At 38.1% G+C, this 16982-nt stretch overlaps 1 pseudogene; it reads left to right on the forward strand.

The window, feature by feature from the left end:
- The first annotated feature begins 16409 nt into the window (after positions 1-16409).
- The window catches only part of LOC108297754, a 2550-nt pseudogene continuing 1977 nt past the window's right edge, over positions 16410-16982 (forward strand).

The raw sequence follows: 16982 nt of genomic DNA on the forward strand, positions 1-16982 counted from the left end.
CGGCGCTGGCCAGCACAGCCGAGCTGACCGAAACAGCCGAGCTGGCGACCTGTGGAGCTCCTCTGCCTGGGAATTTCCTAGTCTGTGGGCAATAAAAACGTGGCGTCCATTCACCCTCCGCGCTTTCACTGGGAGCTGCAATCCTGAGCTGTTCCTAAATGGCCATCTTGGATTGATCCTCCCTAAAATGAGTTTTATACACACACACACACACACACACACACACACACACACAAAGAAAACAATTCAGCCTTAGTTTTACCATTCATGACAGCATGGATGAGCCTGGAGAACATTATGCTAGATGAAAAAAGCCAGATGCAGAAAGTAACTGCTGTGTGATTTCACTTATATGCAGGAAATCTAAAAAAGTTTAAGTCACGGGGAAAGAGTAGAAGGGCTGTTACTTGTGGTCAGAGGTGAGAAAAATGGGGAGATGTTTGTCAAGGGTACAAACTTCCAGTTGTAAGATGAATAAGTTCTGGAGAGTCAGTGTACACCATGGTGACTATAATTAATAATGCTATATTGTATACTTGAAATGTGCTAAGAGACTAGATTTTAGCTATTCTCACCATCCACACACACACACACACACACACACACACACATGCACACAAACTTTGTAAGGAGTTGAATAATTTAGCTTGATTGTGTTAATTATTTTACAATGTATATCAAAGCATCACATTGCATACCTGAATATACACCATTTTCATTTGTCTGTAACTTCTCAGTACAACTTTAAAAGGTAATTTTAAAAATTACATATATATATATAAAATTGTGTTTTAGGTTTGGGGGTATATATGAAGAACATGCAAGATCGTTGCATAAGTACATACATGGCAATGTGGTTTGCTGCCTTCCTCCCCACCACCTATATCTGGCATTTCTCCCCCTGTTATCCCTCCCCAACTCCCCACCCACCGCTGTCCCACCCCTAGATCCCCCCCACAGACCCCAGTGTGTGATGCTCCCCTCCCTGTGTCCATGTGTTCTCATTGTTCAACACCTGCCTATGAGTATGACCCCTATGCCTGTTCACTCTTTGGAAATATCTTATTCCAGAATCCAACAAAGTCTAGATTTCTAGACTTGAGCTTTGCATTCCAGGTGACTTGTGATACTCTGTTCCCAAGAAGGCTATGTGACATGGGTTCCATTTATAAATTAAACTTAATCAAAAGAAAACATCAAAAGAAAGTTGTCAAGAAGAAGACAAAACTGCACTTTGAAAGGATTAGAATTAAAAGTTGTAGAAGAGAGAAATCCAGAGAATGAGTTAACAATTCCATATTATTTTGTGGTTTAGAGATGTGAAGCTTTCATTCTTCTCTTGTGTCAACAGGTTCATCTATTAGCATTTCATCTGTTAGAAGAATAATTTTGGTAGAAGAGGACACCTATATATTTTTCTAACTTTTCACATTATCCTTTCGTGTTTTAAAGAGGGAATTGGTGTCCAGTCTATTGGTTAGCCAATTCTCATAAACACAGTGTGGGAATAAAATAATGCCTGTGTTCTAAGGTTGTAGTGGATTCATGAAACATATCATTAAAAAATATAATATATGAAAATTTCACCATTGTTGTCATCTGGGGGGATACATATAATGTGTTTAAATATTATTCAATTCAATAGGAGAGTACATCAGTGAATACACCCAATAAAATAGTCCTTCTACAAAAAATAAATAATAAGGGCCTAAATTTGAAAGGAAGAAGTGAAATTATCTCTGTTCACGTATGACATAATCTTTTAAAAATATTTTTTATTTCAATAGCTTTTGGAGTACAAGCAATTTTGAATAGATGGATGAATTGTATAGCAATGAAGTCTGAGATTATAGTGCACTTATGACCCAACTAGTGTACATTGTACCCAACATGTAGTTGTTTTTACCCCTCACGCCCTTCCATGCTCCCACTTCTGAGTCTCCAAAGTCCAGTATACCACTCTGTATGCCTTTACATGCCCACAGCTTGGCTCCCAGTTATAAGTGAAAACATATGGTATTTAGTTTTTTATTCCTGTGTTACCTCATTTAGAATAATCTTATATGAAGAAAACCCTAAGCATTCTTTTTAAAAGCCACTATAATTAATAAATAAATTTAGCAATGTTGCAAGGTTCAAAATCAACTCAAAAGAGCAGATTTTTTTCCTATGTTCTACTAATAGTGAACAGTATAAAAAGATAATTTAGAAACAATCCAATTTTCAATAGCCTCAAAAACAATAAAACACTTAGGGACTAACTTGACCAAGGAGATGAAAGACTTACACACTGAAAACTGAAACACATCACTCAAACAAATCAAAGAAAACACATAAACAGAAAAAGAAAAATCCTGTGTGGATTAGAAGACTTAATATTGTTTCAAGTCCGTACTGCCCAACCTATAGACTTAGTGCAATTCCTCTAAAATTCATGTGGAATCTCAAGGACCCTGAATAACTGCAACAATCTTGAAAAGGAAGCGCAAAGTTGGAGGTCTCACTTTTCCTGATTTTAAAATACACAAAAATGCTACAGTAATCAAAACATTGTGGTACTGGTTTAAAAACAGACATATAGGCCAATGGAACAGAATAGAGATCCCATAAATAAACTCTTGTATATATGGCCAAATGATTTTCAACAAGGGTGCCAAGACCACACAGTGAAAAAAAGAACAGTCTTTTCAACAAACACTGTTGATAAAACTGAGAACCCACATGCAAAAGAATAAAATGGGCCAGGTGTGGTGGCTTCCACCTGTAATGGCAGCTACTTGAGAAGCTGAGATGGGAGGATTGCTTAAGTATAAGAGTTTAAGGTTGCAATGAGCTTTGATTAGGCCACGGTACTCCAGTGTGGGTGACAAAGAGAAGCCACTTCTCTTAAACAGAAAAAGAGTAAAGTGGAATTCTTACCTTAAGCCATATACAAAAATTAACTAAATATGGATTAAAGACCTAAACAGAAGACCTAAAACTATAGACTCTTAGAAGAAAATTGCATTAGTCTGTTCTCACACTGCTATTAAAGACATACCAGAGACTGGGTAATTTTAAAAAGAAAGAGGTTTAATTCTTCATCATGGCTGGGAGGACCTCAGGAAACTTACAATCGGGAAGTTTCTCAGGAAGGAGAAATGCCAAGCAAAAGGGGTAAAAGCACCTTAAAAACCCATCATATCTCATGCAAATTCACTCACTATTATGAGAGCGGCATGAGGGTAACCGACCCCATGATGTAATTACCTCCCACCAAGTCTCTCCCATGACACATAGGGATTATGGGAACTACAATTTAGGATAAGATTTGGGTGGGGACACAGCCAAACTGTATCAAAAACATAGGGAAAAAACCTTCATGACACTGGATTGGTAATGATTTCTTGCATATGACAACAAAAGCACAGGCAACAAAAGCAAAAATAAACAAATGAGACTATATAAAACTTCTGTAAATCAAAGGATACAAATAGAGTGGAAAGGCAATGTACAGAATGCGAGAAAATATTTTCAAATTATAATCTGATACAGGATTAATATCCAGAGTATATAAAGAACTTTTTCAGCTCAACAACAACAAATAACCCCATTTAAAAATAGGTAAAACAAAGCAATCTACAGATTCAATGCTATTTCTACCAAATTACTAATGTCGTTTTTCACAGGATTAGAAAAAACTATTCTAAAATTCATAGCAGGGGGAGAAATGCCAGATGTAGGTGATGGGGAGGAAGGCAGCAAATCACACTGCCACGTGTGTTCTTATGCAACAACTTTGCATGTTCTTCACATGTACCCCAAAACCTAAAATACAATAAAATAAATAAATGGGAAAAAAAAAATAAAAAAATTAAATAAATAAATAAATAAATAAAGTTCATAGGGAACCAAAAATGAGCCTGAATAGTCAAGGCAATCCTAAGCAAAAAGAAGAAAGCTGGAGGCATCACATTGCTTAACTTCAAACCATACTACAGGCAACACTAACCAAAAGAGTAAAGTACTGTTACAAAAATAGGCACATAGACCTATGGAACAGAATAAGGACCCCTGAAATAATGCCACACACCTAAAACCAACTGATCTTTGGCAAAATAGACAAAAGTAAACAGGGAGGAAAGGACATGCCATTCAAAAAATAGAGCTGGAAAAACTGGCTAACTATATAAAGAACAACAAACCGGGACCACTATCTCTCACCATATGCGAAAATTAACTTAAGATGGATTAAAGACTTCAATGCAAGATCTTAAACTATAAAAGTCCTAGAGGAAACCCTAGAAAATAACCTTCTATACATTGGCCTAGACAAAGAATTTATGACTAAGTTCTCAAAAGCAAATGTAAATAAAACAAAAATGGACAAATGAGATCTAATTAAACTAAATAGCTTCTGCACAGCAAAAGAAACTATCAACAAACAGACAACCTATAGAATGGATGGAGAAAATATTTGCCAACTATGCATCTGACAAAGGACTAACATCCAGAACTATAAGGAACTTGAACAAATCAAAAAGAATAAAACAAATAACACCATTAAGAAGTGGGAAAAGCACATGAACAAACACTTATCAAAAGAAGACAAAAAAGCAGCCAAAAAAACATATGAAAATGTACTCAGCATCACTAATCAGAGATACAAATCAAAACCACAATAAGCTATCATCTCACACCAGTCAGAGCGGTTATTATTAAGAAGTTGGAAAATAACAGATGTTGGCGAGGTTGTGGAGAAAAGGGAAAATTTGTATACTATTGCTGGGAATGTAAATCCATCCAGCCACTGTGGAAAGTAGTCTGAAGATTTCTCAAAGAACTTAAAACAGAGCTACACATCCAAAGAAAAACAGATCATTATATTAAAAAGACACATGAACTCATATGTTCATCACTACACTATTCACAACAGCAAAGACAAGGAATCAATCTAGGTGCTCATCAATGATGGATTAGATAAAGGAAATGTGGTACATATACACCATAGAATACTACACAGCCATAAAAAAGAATGAAATCATGTCCTTTGCAGGAGCATAGATGCAACTAGAGATCATTATCTTAAGTGAAAACTAAATATCACATGTTCTCATGTATAAGTGGGAGCTAAACATTGAATACATGTGTACACAAAGACAGGAACACTAAACAATGGAGATTTCAAAACAGGGAAGAAAGGAGGGGAAGAAGGGTTGAAAAACCATCTATTGAATACTGGGTTTACTACTTGGGTGACAGGAACCAAACCTCAGCATCATACAGTATACTCATTTAACAAACCTCCACATGTACCCCTTGAATCTAAGACAAAAGTTTAAAAACTGCAAAGGACTTGAATAGACATTTTTCCAAAGCTGATCAAATGGCCAAAAGGTCTATGAAAAAAGATGCTGAACATTACTAATCATTAGGGAAATGCAAATTAAATCTACATATCACCTCACATTTATTAGGATGGCAAATATCAAAAACAAAAATAACAGGTGTTGTCAAGGATGTGGAGAAAGTGGAACCTTGTGCACAGTTGGTGGAAATGTTAAATGGTGCAACCAATATGAAACAGAGTATAGTGGTTCCTCAGGAAAGTAAAAACAGATTTAACCACATGATACAGCAATCCCACTTTTGGCAATATACCCAAAAAAATTTTAAGGAAAATCTCAAAGAAATATGTGTACTCCCATGTTCATTGCAGCACTATTCACCAAAATAAAGAGGTGAAGAAATCCAAATATTCATTGAAGGATTAATGGATAAATAAAATGTGGTATAGACACTCCTATCCAACATAGTATTGGAAGTTCTGGCCAGGGCAATCAGGCAAAAGACAGAAATACGGGGTGTTCAAATAGGGAAAGAGAACGTCAAATTATCTTTGTTTGCAGATGACACGATCCTATATCTAGAAAACAGCATCATCTCAGCCCAAAAGCTTCTTAAGCTGATAAGCAACTTCAGAAAAGACTCAGGATACAAAACCAACATGTAAAAATCACTACCATTCCTATACACCAACAGGCAAGCAGAGAGCCAAATTATGAATGAACTTCCATTCACAATTGCTACAGAAAAATACAATACCAGGAATAAGACTAACAAGGGAAGTGAGGGACCTCTTCAAGGAGAACTACAAACCACTGCTCAAGGAAATCAGAGAGGACACAGACAAATGGAAAAACATTCCAAGCTCATGGATAGGAAGAATCAGTATCGTGAAAATGGCCATACTGCCCAAAGTAATTTATAGATTCAATGCTATACCCGTCAAACTACCATTGACATTCTTCAAAGAATTAGAAAAAAACTATTTTAAAATTCAGATGGAACCAAAAAGGAGCCCGAGTAGCCAAGGCAATCCCAAGCAAAAAGAACAAAGCTAGAGGTACCATGTTACCCAACTTCAAACTATACTACAGGGCTACAGTATAAAACAGCATGGTACTGTTGCATGAACAAACACATAGACTAATGGAACAGAATAGAGAATTCAGAAATTACACCACACACCTACAACCACCTGATCTTCAACAAACCTGACAAAAACAAGCAATGGGGAAAAGACTTCCTATTTAATAAATAGTGCTGGAATAACTGGCTAGCCATATGCAGAAAATTGAAACTGGACCCCTTCCTTAAACCTTATACAAAAATTAACTCAATATGGATTAAGGGCTTAAATGTAAAGGCCAAAACTATAAAAACCCTAGAGGAAGATCTAGGTAATACCATTCATGACATAGGCACAGGCAAAGATTTCATGACAAAAACACCAAAAGCAGTTGCAACAAAAGCAAAAATTGACAAATGGGATCTAATTAAACCAAAGAGCTTCTGCACAGCAAAAGAAACTATCATCAGAGTAAACAGACAACCTACAGAATGTGAGAACATTTTTGCAATCTATCCACCTGCCAAAGTCTAATATCCAGAATCTACAAGTAACTTAAAATAATTTGAGAAAAAACAAACCATCCAATTAAAAAGAGGGCAAAGGACATTAACAAACATTTCTCAAAAGAAGACATTTGTGTGGCCAACAAACACATGAAAAAAGCTCAACATCACTGATTATTAGAGAAATGCAAATCAAAACCACATCAAGATACCATCTCATACCAGTCAGAATGGTCATTATTACAAAGTCAAAAAACAACAGATTTTGGTGAGGTTGCAGAGAAAAAGGAATGCTTTTACACTGTTGGTGGGAGTGTAAATTAGTTCAATCATTCTGGAAGATAGTGTGATGATTCCTCAAAGATCTAGAACCAGAAATATCATTTGACCCAGAAAACAAATAACACCATTAAGAAGTGGGAAAAGCACATGAAAAAACACTTCTCAAAAGAAGACAAAAAAGACAAGATGCATACACATGTTTGTTCACTGCAGCGCTATTCACAATAGCAAAGACATGATATCAACCTAAATGCCCATCAATGATAGACTGGATAAAGAAAATGTGGTACATATACACCATAGAATACTATGCAGCCATAAAAAAAGGCTGAGTTCATGTCCTTTGCAGGGGCATGGATGAAGATGGAAACCATCATTCTCAGCAAACTTTCACAGTAACAGAAAACCAAGCACTTCATGTTCTCACTCATAAGTGGCGGCTGAATGATGAGGACACATGAACACATGGTAGGCAAGAACAACACACACTGGGGCCTGTCAGGGGAGTGGGTAAAGGGAGGGAGAGCATCAGGAAGAATAGCTAGTGTATGCTGGGCTTAATATCTATGTGATGGGTTGATCTGTGTATCAAACCACCATGGCACACGTTTACCTATGTAACAAACCTGTACATCCTGCATATGTTCCCTCTAACCTAAAATAAAAGTTAAAAAGAAAGAAAGAAAGAAAGATCCACAGGATAAAAGGCATGCTTGAGTGGAAAATAGGAGATGATATCTAATACACATGCCTTTCCATTGCTGTCACTCAAATGACAAGTGCTGGGGGAATTTTTAGGCTACAGTCCCCCCCCTCTGGGAACTATAGAGGTTTTTCCATTATATTCTCTATCAGATAGCTTTTGTGTCCATCTTTGACACCAGTTGTTTTCTGGTCTTGGCATGCCTGACCTCACAGTGCTTTACATCAGCTGTGATTCTCCTCCTTTCTGCCCTTGGGCTTCCCTAACCCTGTATGGTAAGAGGCTTGTGGGGATCCAGGCAGCACTCACCCCATGGAGCAACCCTTGACTGATGGGGGATGGATGTCAGTTGATAAATACTCTCTTCTTCCATTCTTCACGTAGATAATTTTGAGGCTCCTTCTACTGAGAACAGAAGGTTGCAATAGCATTAAGTCCCAGTTTTTCATAGCACAAACCCACGCAATAATGTGACTTGCTGTCAGCTTTTCTTCCTTAATTGTTTCCCTCTTCCCAGTGTCCCAATCCTGTGCCCTGGTACCAATATTCTACATAAACTGCCTGCACACAAGCCATTGTCTCAAGCTCTGATTTCTGGGAGGAACCAGGCTGAGATTCCTTTAACACTCAAAGTTACATAGAAGGCAACTAAGGTCAGCCTGATGATTTTGCTTTTTTATGGATAACTACTTTTTTTCTGGATGCTTGTGGGATTTCTTCTTTATCATTAAAATTTAACAATTCTATCAGTAAAAAAGAAAATGTGGCATATACATATATAATGGAATGTTATTACAAGTTAAAAAAGAAAGAAATCCTGTCACATGCTATAGCATGGATGAACCTTAAGGATATTATGCTAAATTCATTCAGGCAGTAACAAAAAGACACATATTGTATTATTCCAATTATATGAGGTATCTGATGTATTCAAATTCATAGATGCAGAAATTAGAACTGTACATACAACAGGCGGGGAGGGAAAGTGGTAAATGGGGTTTTTGCATTGGCAAGAGTCAGTTCTGCAAGATAAAGAATTTCTAGAGATATGTTGCACAACAATGTGAATGTACCTAACATTATCAAAACTTTAAAAATGTCTAAAAAGATAAATTTCATGTTATATTCATTTTTACAACAACTAAAAATAAAATAAATGAATAAGAAATTGAGGGAGGAGGATACAAGATGGCCAAATAGGAACAGCTCCAGAGTGCAATTCCCAGCAAGAACAGTGCAGAGGGTGAGTGCTCACTGCACTTCCAAACAAGTTTTCACTGTCCACAGACCAGGAGATTCCCAGCCAAAAAGTGCCACAAGTTTTCAGTGCAATGGTTTCAGCCAGTGATGGGTCGGCACACAGAAACTCACTCTGGGAGGCTGTTTCGACTGGTGCCTGGAATGCCTGGGAAACAGAGCCGCCCATTCAACTGAAAGGAAGTGGGCTGAGACAGGGAGCCAGGCGATCTGGATCAGTGGGTACCACCCCCACAAAACAAGCAATCTGAAATGCTCTGGATTGGGAGTTTTGCAGCAAGTGTAGCTGCACCCAAGACGGTCCAGCTCAGTGTGGAGAAGGGTGTCTCCCACTACCGAGGCAGTCCACCACTACCAAGGCAGTTCACACAGCAGCTGGGCAGAGCCTGTGGCAGCTCAGCAACACCTCTGCTGGCAGACTGTGACTAGACTACTCTGTGAAGGGCAGGGCATCTATGAAAAAAGGCATCACGACAGGAACTTATAAATAAAGCCTAAATTTGTAGGACAAAGCACCTGGGAAAAGAGGCGATTATGAGTTCAGCTGCAGCAGACTTAATGGTACCTGCCCAGTTACTCTGCATGGAACAATGGAGCTATAAGTGACAGACTGTCTTCTCAAGAAATTCCCCGATCCCTGTATTCCCAAAGAGACACCTCATAAAGGAGAGCTCCAGCCAACATCTGGTGAATATACTTCTAGGACGAGGATAGCAGAGGAAGAAACCAGCAGCAACCCTTGCTGGTCTGCAGCCCCTGCCAGTGATCCCCAGGTGAGCAGGATCTGGAGTGGACCTCCAGCAGTCCTGCAGCAGAGGGGCCTGACTGTTAGAAGGAAAACCAAGAAGCAGAAATAAATAGCTTCAACATCAACAAAAAGGTTGTCCACTCAGAGACCCCATCCAAAAATCACCAACTACAAAGACCACAGGTAGATAAAGCCACAGAGATGGGAAAAAAAACAGTGCAAAAAGGAAGAAAATACCAAAAACCAGAACGCCTCTCCTCCTCCAAGGGATCACAACTCCTCACCAGCTAGGGATCAAAGATGGATGGAGAATGAACCTGATGAATTGACAGAAACAGACTTGAGAAGGTGGGTAATAACAAACTTCTTAGAGCGAAAAGAACATGTGCCAGCCCAATGCAAAGAAACTAAGAACCTAGAGAAAAGGTTAGATGAGATGCTAACTAGAATAAACAGCTTAGAGAAGAATATAAATGACTTGATGGAGCTGAAAAATACAGCAAGAGAACTTGGTGAAGCATACACAAGTTTCAATAGCCAAATCGACCAAGCAGAAGAAAGGATATCAGAGATTGAAGATAATTCAATGAAATAAAACAAGAAGATAAGAATAGAGAAAAAGGAGTGAAAAGAAATAAACAAAGCCCCCAAGAAACATGAGATTATGTGAAAACACCTAATCTACACTTGATAGGTGTACCTGAATGTGACAGAGAGAAAGAATCCAAGCCGGAAAACACTCTTCAGGATATTATCCAGGAAAACTTCCCCAACCTAGCAAGGCAGGCAAATATTCAAGTCCAAGAAATACAGAGAACACCACAAAGATATTCCTCAAGAAGAGCAACCCCTAGGCACATAATCGTCAGATTCACCAGGGTATAAATGAAGGAGAAAATGCTAAGGGCAGCCAGTGAAAAAGGTCGGGCTACCCACAAAGGGAAGCCCATCAGACTCACAGCGGATCTCTCAGCAGAAACTCTACAAGCCAGAATAGAGTGGAGGCCAACATTCAACATCCTTAAAGAAAAGAACTTTCAACCTAGAATGCCATATCCAGCCAAACTAAGCTTCATAAGCAAAGGAGAAAGAAAATCCTTTATGGACAAGCAATTGCTGAGAGACTTCATCACCACAAGGACTGCCTTACAAGAGCTCCTGAAAGAAGCACTAAACAAGGAAATGAAAAACCAGTACCAGCCACTACAAAAATGCACCAAATGGTAAAGACCACTGATACAATGATGAAAACGTGTCAACTAATGGGCAAAATATCCAGCTAGCATCAAAATGGCAGGATCAGATTCACACATAACAATATTAACCTTAAATATAAATGGACTAAAGGCCCCAATCGAAAGACACAGACTGGCAAATTGGATAAAAAGCCAAAACTCATCAGTGTGCTGTATTCAGGAAACCCATCTCATGTGCAAGGACACACATAGGCTCAAAAGAAAGAGATGGAGGAAGATTTATCAAGCAAATGGAGAACAAAAAAAGCAGGAGTTGCAATCCTAGTCTCTGATAAAACGGACTTTAAACCAACAAAGCTCAAAAGAGACAAAGAAGGGCATTACATAATGGTAAAAGGATCAATGCATCAAGAAGAGCTAATGATCCTAAATATATACACACCCAATACAGGAGCACCCAGGTACATAAAGCAAGTTCTTAATGGCATACAAAGAAACTTAGACTCCCACACAATAGTAGTGGGAGACTTTGCCACTCCACTGTCAATATTAGACAGATCAATGAGACAGAAAATTAACAAGGACATCCAGGACTTGAACTCAGATCTGGACCAAGCAGACCTAATAGACATCTACAGAAATCTCCACCCCAAATCCACAGAATATACATTCTTCTCAGCGCCGCATGGCACCTACTCTAAAACTGAAAATATAATTGGAAGTAAATCACTCCTCAGCAAATGCAAAAGAATGAAACATAACAAACAGCCTCTCAGACCACAGTGCAATCATATTAGAACTCAGAATTAAGAAACTGACTCAGAACCACACAACTTCATGCAAACTGAACAACTGGCTCCTGAATGTCGACTGGATAAACAATGAAATGAAGGCAGAAAGAAAGATGTTCTTTGAAACCAACAAGAACGAAGACACAATGTACCAGAATCTCTGGGACACATTTAAAGCAGTGTCTAGAGGGAAATTTATAGCAATGAATGCCCACATGAGAAGCAATGAAAGATCTAAAATCGACACTCTATCATCAAAATTGAAAAGCTAGCAGAAGACAAGAAATAACTAAGATCAGAGCAGAACTGAAGGAGATAGAGACACACACACAAAAAAAAATCCTTCAAAAAAATCAATAATTCCAGGAGCTGGTTTTTCGAAAAGATCAACAAAATAGACCACTAGCCAGATTAATAAACAGTAAAAGAGAAAAGAATCAAATAGAAGCAATAAAAAAATGATAAAGGGGATATCACCACTGACTCCACAGAAATACAAACTACAATCAGAGATTAATACAAATAACTTTATGCACATAAACCAGTAAACCTGGAAGAAATGGATAAATTCCTGGACACTTGCACCCTCCAAAGCCTAAACCAGGAAGAAGTTGAAACCTTGAACAGACCAATAACAGCACCTGAAGTTGAGGCAGCAATTAATAGCCAACCAACCAAAAAAAAGTCCAGGTCCAGAAGGGTTCACAGCTGAATTCTACCAGATGTACAAAGAAGATCTGGTACCATTCCTTCTGAAACTATTCCAAACAATACAAAAATAAGGAATCCTTCCCAAATCATTTTATGAGACCAACATCATCCTGATACCAAAACCCGGCATAGACTCAACCAAAAAAGAAAACTTCAGGCCAATGTCCATGATGAACATAGATGCAAAAATCTTCAATAAAATACTGGCAAACTGATTGCAACAGCACATCAGAAAGCTTATCCATCATGATCAAGTAGGGTTCATTCTGGGAATGCAAGGCTGGTTCAACATACACAAATCTATAAACGCAATCCACCACATAAACAGAACCAAAGGCAAAAACCGTATGATTATCTCAATAGGTGCAGAGAAGGCCTTTGACAAAATTCAACATCCATTTATGCTAAAAACTCTGAATAAACTAGGTATTGATGGAACGTATCTCAAAATAATAAAAGCTATTTATGACAAACCAACAGCCAATATCATACTGAATGGGCAAAAACTGGAAGCATTCCCTTTGAAATCTGGCACTAGACAAGGATGCCCTCTGTCACCACTACTATTCAATATAGTATTGTAAGTTCTAGACAGAATATTAGGCAAGAAAAAAATTTAAAATATATTCAATTAGGAAAAGAGGAAGTCAAATTGTCTTTTTTTGCAGACGACATGATTGTGTATTTAGAAGACCCTACTATCTTAGCCCAAAATCTCCTTAAACAGATAAGCAACTTCAGCAAAGTCTCAGGATACAAAATTAATGTGCAGAAATCACAAGCATTTCTATACACCAATAACAGACGAACAGAGAGCCAAATCATGAGTGAACTCCTATTCACAATTGCTACAAAGAGAATAAAATACCTAGGAATACAACTAACAAAGGATGTAAACGGCCTCTTCAAGGAGAACTACAAACCACTGCTCAAGGAAATAAGAGAGAACAGAAACATATGGAGAAATATTCCATGCTCATGGTTAGGAAGAATCAATATTGTGAAAATGGCCATACTGCCCACAGTAATTTATAGATTCAATGCTATCCGCATTAAGCTACCAATGACCTTCTTCACAGAGCTGGAAAAAAAACACCTTAAACTTCATATGGAACCAAAAGGGAGCCCGCATAGCCAAGATAATTCTAGGCAAAAACAACAAAGCTGGAGGCATCACGCTATCTGATTTCAAACTATACTACAAAGCTACAGTAATCAGAACAGCATGGTACTGGTACCAAAACAGAGATATAGACCAATGGAACAGAACAGAGGCCTTGGATGCAACACAACACATCTACAACCATATGATCTTTGACAAACCTAACAAAAACAAGCAGTGGGGAAAGGATTCCCTGTTTAATAAATGGTGTTGGGAAAACTGGATAGCATGTGCAAAAAGCAGAAACTGGACCCCTTCCTGACACCTTACACTAAAATTAACTGCAGATGGTTTAAAGACTTAAACATAAGACCCATAAAAACCCTAGAAGAAAACCTAGGCAAAACCATTCAGGACATAGGCAAAGGCAAGGACTTCATGACTAAAACACCAAAAGCATGGGCAACAAAAGCCAAAATAGACAAATGGGACCTAATTAAACCCCAGAGCTTCTTCACAGCAAAAGAAACAATCATTACAGTGAACTGGCAACCAACAGAATGGGAAAATATTTTTGCAGTCTACCCATCTGACAAAGGGCTAATATCCAGAATCTACAAATAACTAAAACAGATTTACAAGAAAAAACCATGCAAACCCATCCAAAAGTGGGAGAAGGATATGAACATACACTTTACAAAAGAAGACACATATTAGGCCAACAAACAAATGAAAAAATGCTCATCATCTGTGATTATTAGAGAAATGCAAATCAAACCACATTGAGATACCCCCTCATGCCAGTTAGAATGGAGATCATTAAAAACTCTGGAGACAACAGATGCTGGAGAGGATGTGGAGAAATAGGAACATTTTTACACTGTTGGTGGGAGTGTAAACTAGTACAACCATTGTGGAAGACAGTGTGGCAATTCCTCAGGGACCTAGAAATAGAAATTCCATTTGACCCAGCAATCCTATTAATGGGTGTATACCCAAAGGATTGTAAATCATTCTATTATAAAGACACATGTGCACGTATGTTCATAGTGGCACTGTTTACAATAGCAAAGACCTAGAACCAACCCAAATGCCCATCGATGATAGACTGGACAAGGAAAATGTGGTACATATACACCATGGAATATTATGCAGCCATCAAAAATGATGAGTTCGTGTCCATTGTAGGGGCATGGATGAACCTGGAAAGCATCATTCTCAGCAAACTGACACAAGAACAAATCAAACACCGCATGTTCTCACTTATAGGTGGGTGTTGAACAATGAGAACACATGGACACAGGGAGGGTAGCATCACACACTGAGGTCCCTGAGGGGGACCTAGGGAAGGTACTGCAGGGGGTGGACTGTTGGGGCGGGATAACATAGGGAGAAATGCCAGATGTAGGTGATGGGGAGGAAGGCAGCAAACCACATTGCCATGGATGTACCTATGCAAAAACCTTGCATGTTCTTCACATGTACCCCAAAATCTAAAACGTGATTTAAAAAAAAAAAATATATATATATATATATGAAATCAATGACATTTGCAGCAGCATACAAAGAATGCCTGGGAATAAATCTACCACAGGATGTGGAAGATTTGTACACCAAAAACTATAGAACATTTCTGAAAGACATTAAAGAAAACCTTAAAAATTTTTTTAATAAATGTTTTCATGGATCAAAAGACATTATTCTCAAAATATCAATGCTATCTAAAATGATGTACAGATTCAGTTCAATCCCTATCAAAATTTCAGTGGCCTTTTGTGTAGAAACGGAGTAGTAGAACCATAAAATGTATGTAAGCTCCCAAAGGAAACTTAATCACCAATATAATCTTGAAGAAAAATGTTGGAGGAATCACAATTCTCAATTTCAAAAGTCACTACAAAGCTACAGTAATCAATAGTGTGGTACTGGCATAAAGACAGACACATAGACCAATGGAATATAATAGAAAGTCCAGAAATAATCACTTGCATACAATTTTCTGAAATTTTATTTTTAATTGACACATAAAAATTATACATATTTATGGAGCATGAAGTGATATTTCAATAAATGTATACAATGTTGTAATGGCCTAATTGGGGTAATTAGCATATATATCACCTGAAACATTTACAATTTCTTTGTGTTGGGAACATTCAAAATCCCTGTTTAACTATTTAAAATATAAAATAAATTATTGTTGGAAAGTGTATTAGTTTGTTCTTATGCTGCTCTGAAGAAATGCCAGAGACTGGGTAATTTATAAAGGAAAGAGGTTTAATTGACTCACAGTTCTGCATGGCTGGGGAGGCCTCAGGAAACTTACAAATCATGGCAGAAGGGGATGCAAACATGTCCTTCTTCACAGGGTGGCAGGAGAGAGAAGTGCTGAGCAAAGGGGGAAAAGCCTCTTATAAAACCATCAGATCTTGTGAAAACTCATTCACTACCACAAGAACAGCAGGGTGTAACTGCACCCATGATCCAATTACCACCCACTGAGGGTTATGGGAACTACAATTCAGTATGAGATTTGGATGCACACACAGCCTAACCATATCAGAGAGCTTCCTGGTAGCTGAACATTTGGAGGTTCCTGGAGCATGGCATGCCAACCTCAGTCTACACATCTCTTCATCTTTATCCTTTGCAATATCCTTTATAATAAACCCATAAAGGCACTGAAGACATATGCTTGTGAGACAAAGGTGTCTACAAAACTATGGGCAGTACAAGAGCTTCACTTTATATTGAATAGTACCCAGATACTAAGGAGCAGAAAAACCAAGTCCTAACTCTGCAAGAATGTCAAGACAAGTAGATGAACTGAAATATTGGTTTTCACCAAAAACAAGGACATCAGCTATTAAAGAAGCATTTCGTGCTCATCATCATTGGTCATTAGAAAAATGCAAATCAAAAGCACACTGAGATACCATCTCACACCAGTTAGAATGGCAATCATTAAAAAAATGGAGACAACAGATGCTGGAGAGGATGTGGAGAAAAAGGAACACTTTTACACTGTTGGTGAGAGTGTAAATTAGTTCAACCATTGTGGAAGACAGTGCGGCGATTCCTCAAGGATCTAGAAATAGAAATTCCTTTTGACCCAGTAATCCCATTACTGCGTATATACCCAAAGGATTATAAATCATTCTATCATAAAGACACAAGTGGCTGGGCACGGTGGCTCACACCTATAATCCCAGCACTTTGGGAGGCCGAGATGGGTGGATCACGAGGTCAAGAGATCGAGACCATCCTGGTCAACATGGTGAAACCCTGTCTCTAC

The sequence above is a fragment of the Cebus imitator genome, unplaced genomic scaffold (assembly GCF_001604975.1).
Source record: "Cebus imitator isolate Cc_AM_T3 unplaced genomic scaffold, Cebus_imitator-1.0 Scaffold838, whole genome shotgun sequence".
In the NCBI taxonomy this organism is placed as follows: domain Eukaryota; kingdom Metazoa; phylum Chordata; class Mammalia; order Primates; family Cebidae; genus Cebus; species Cebus imitator.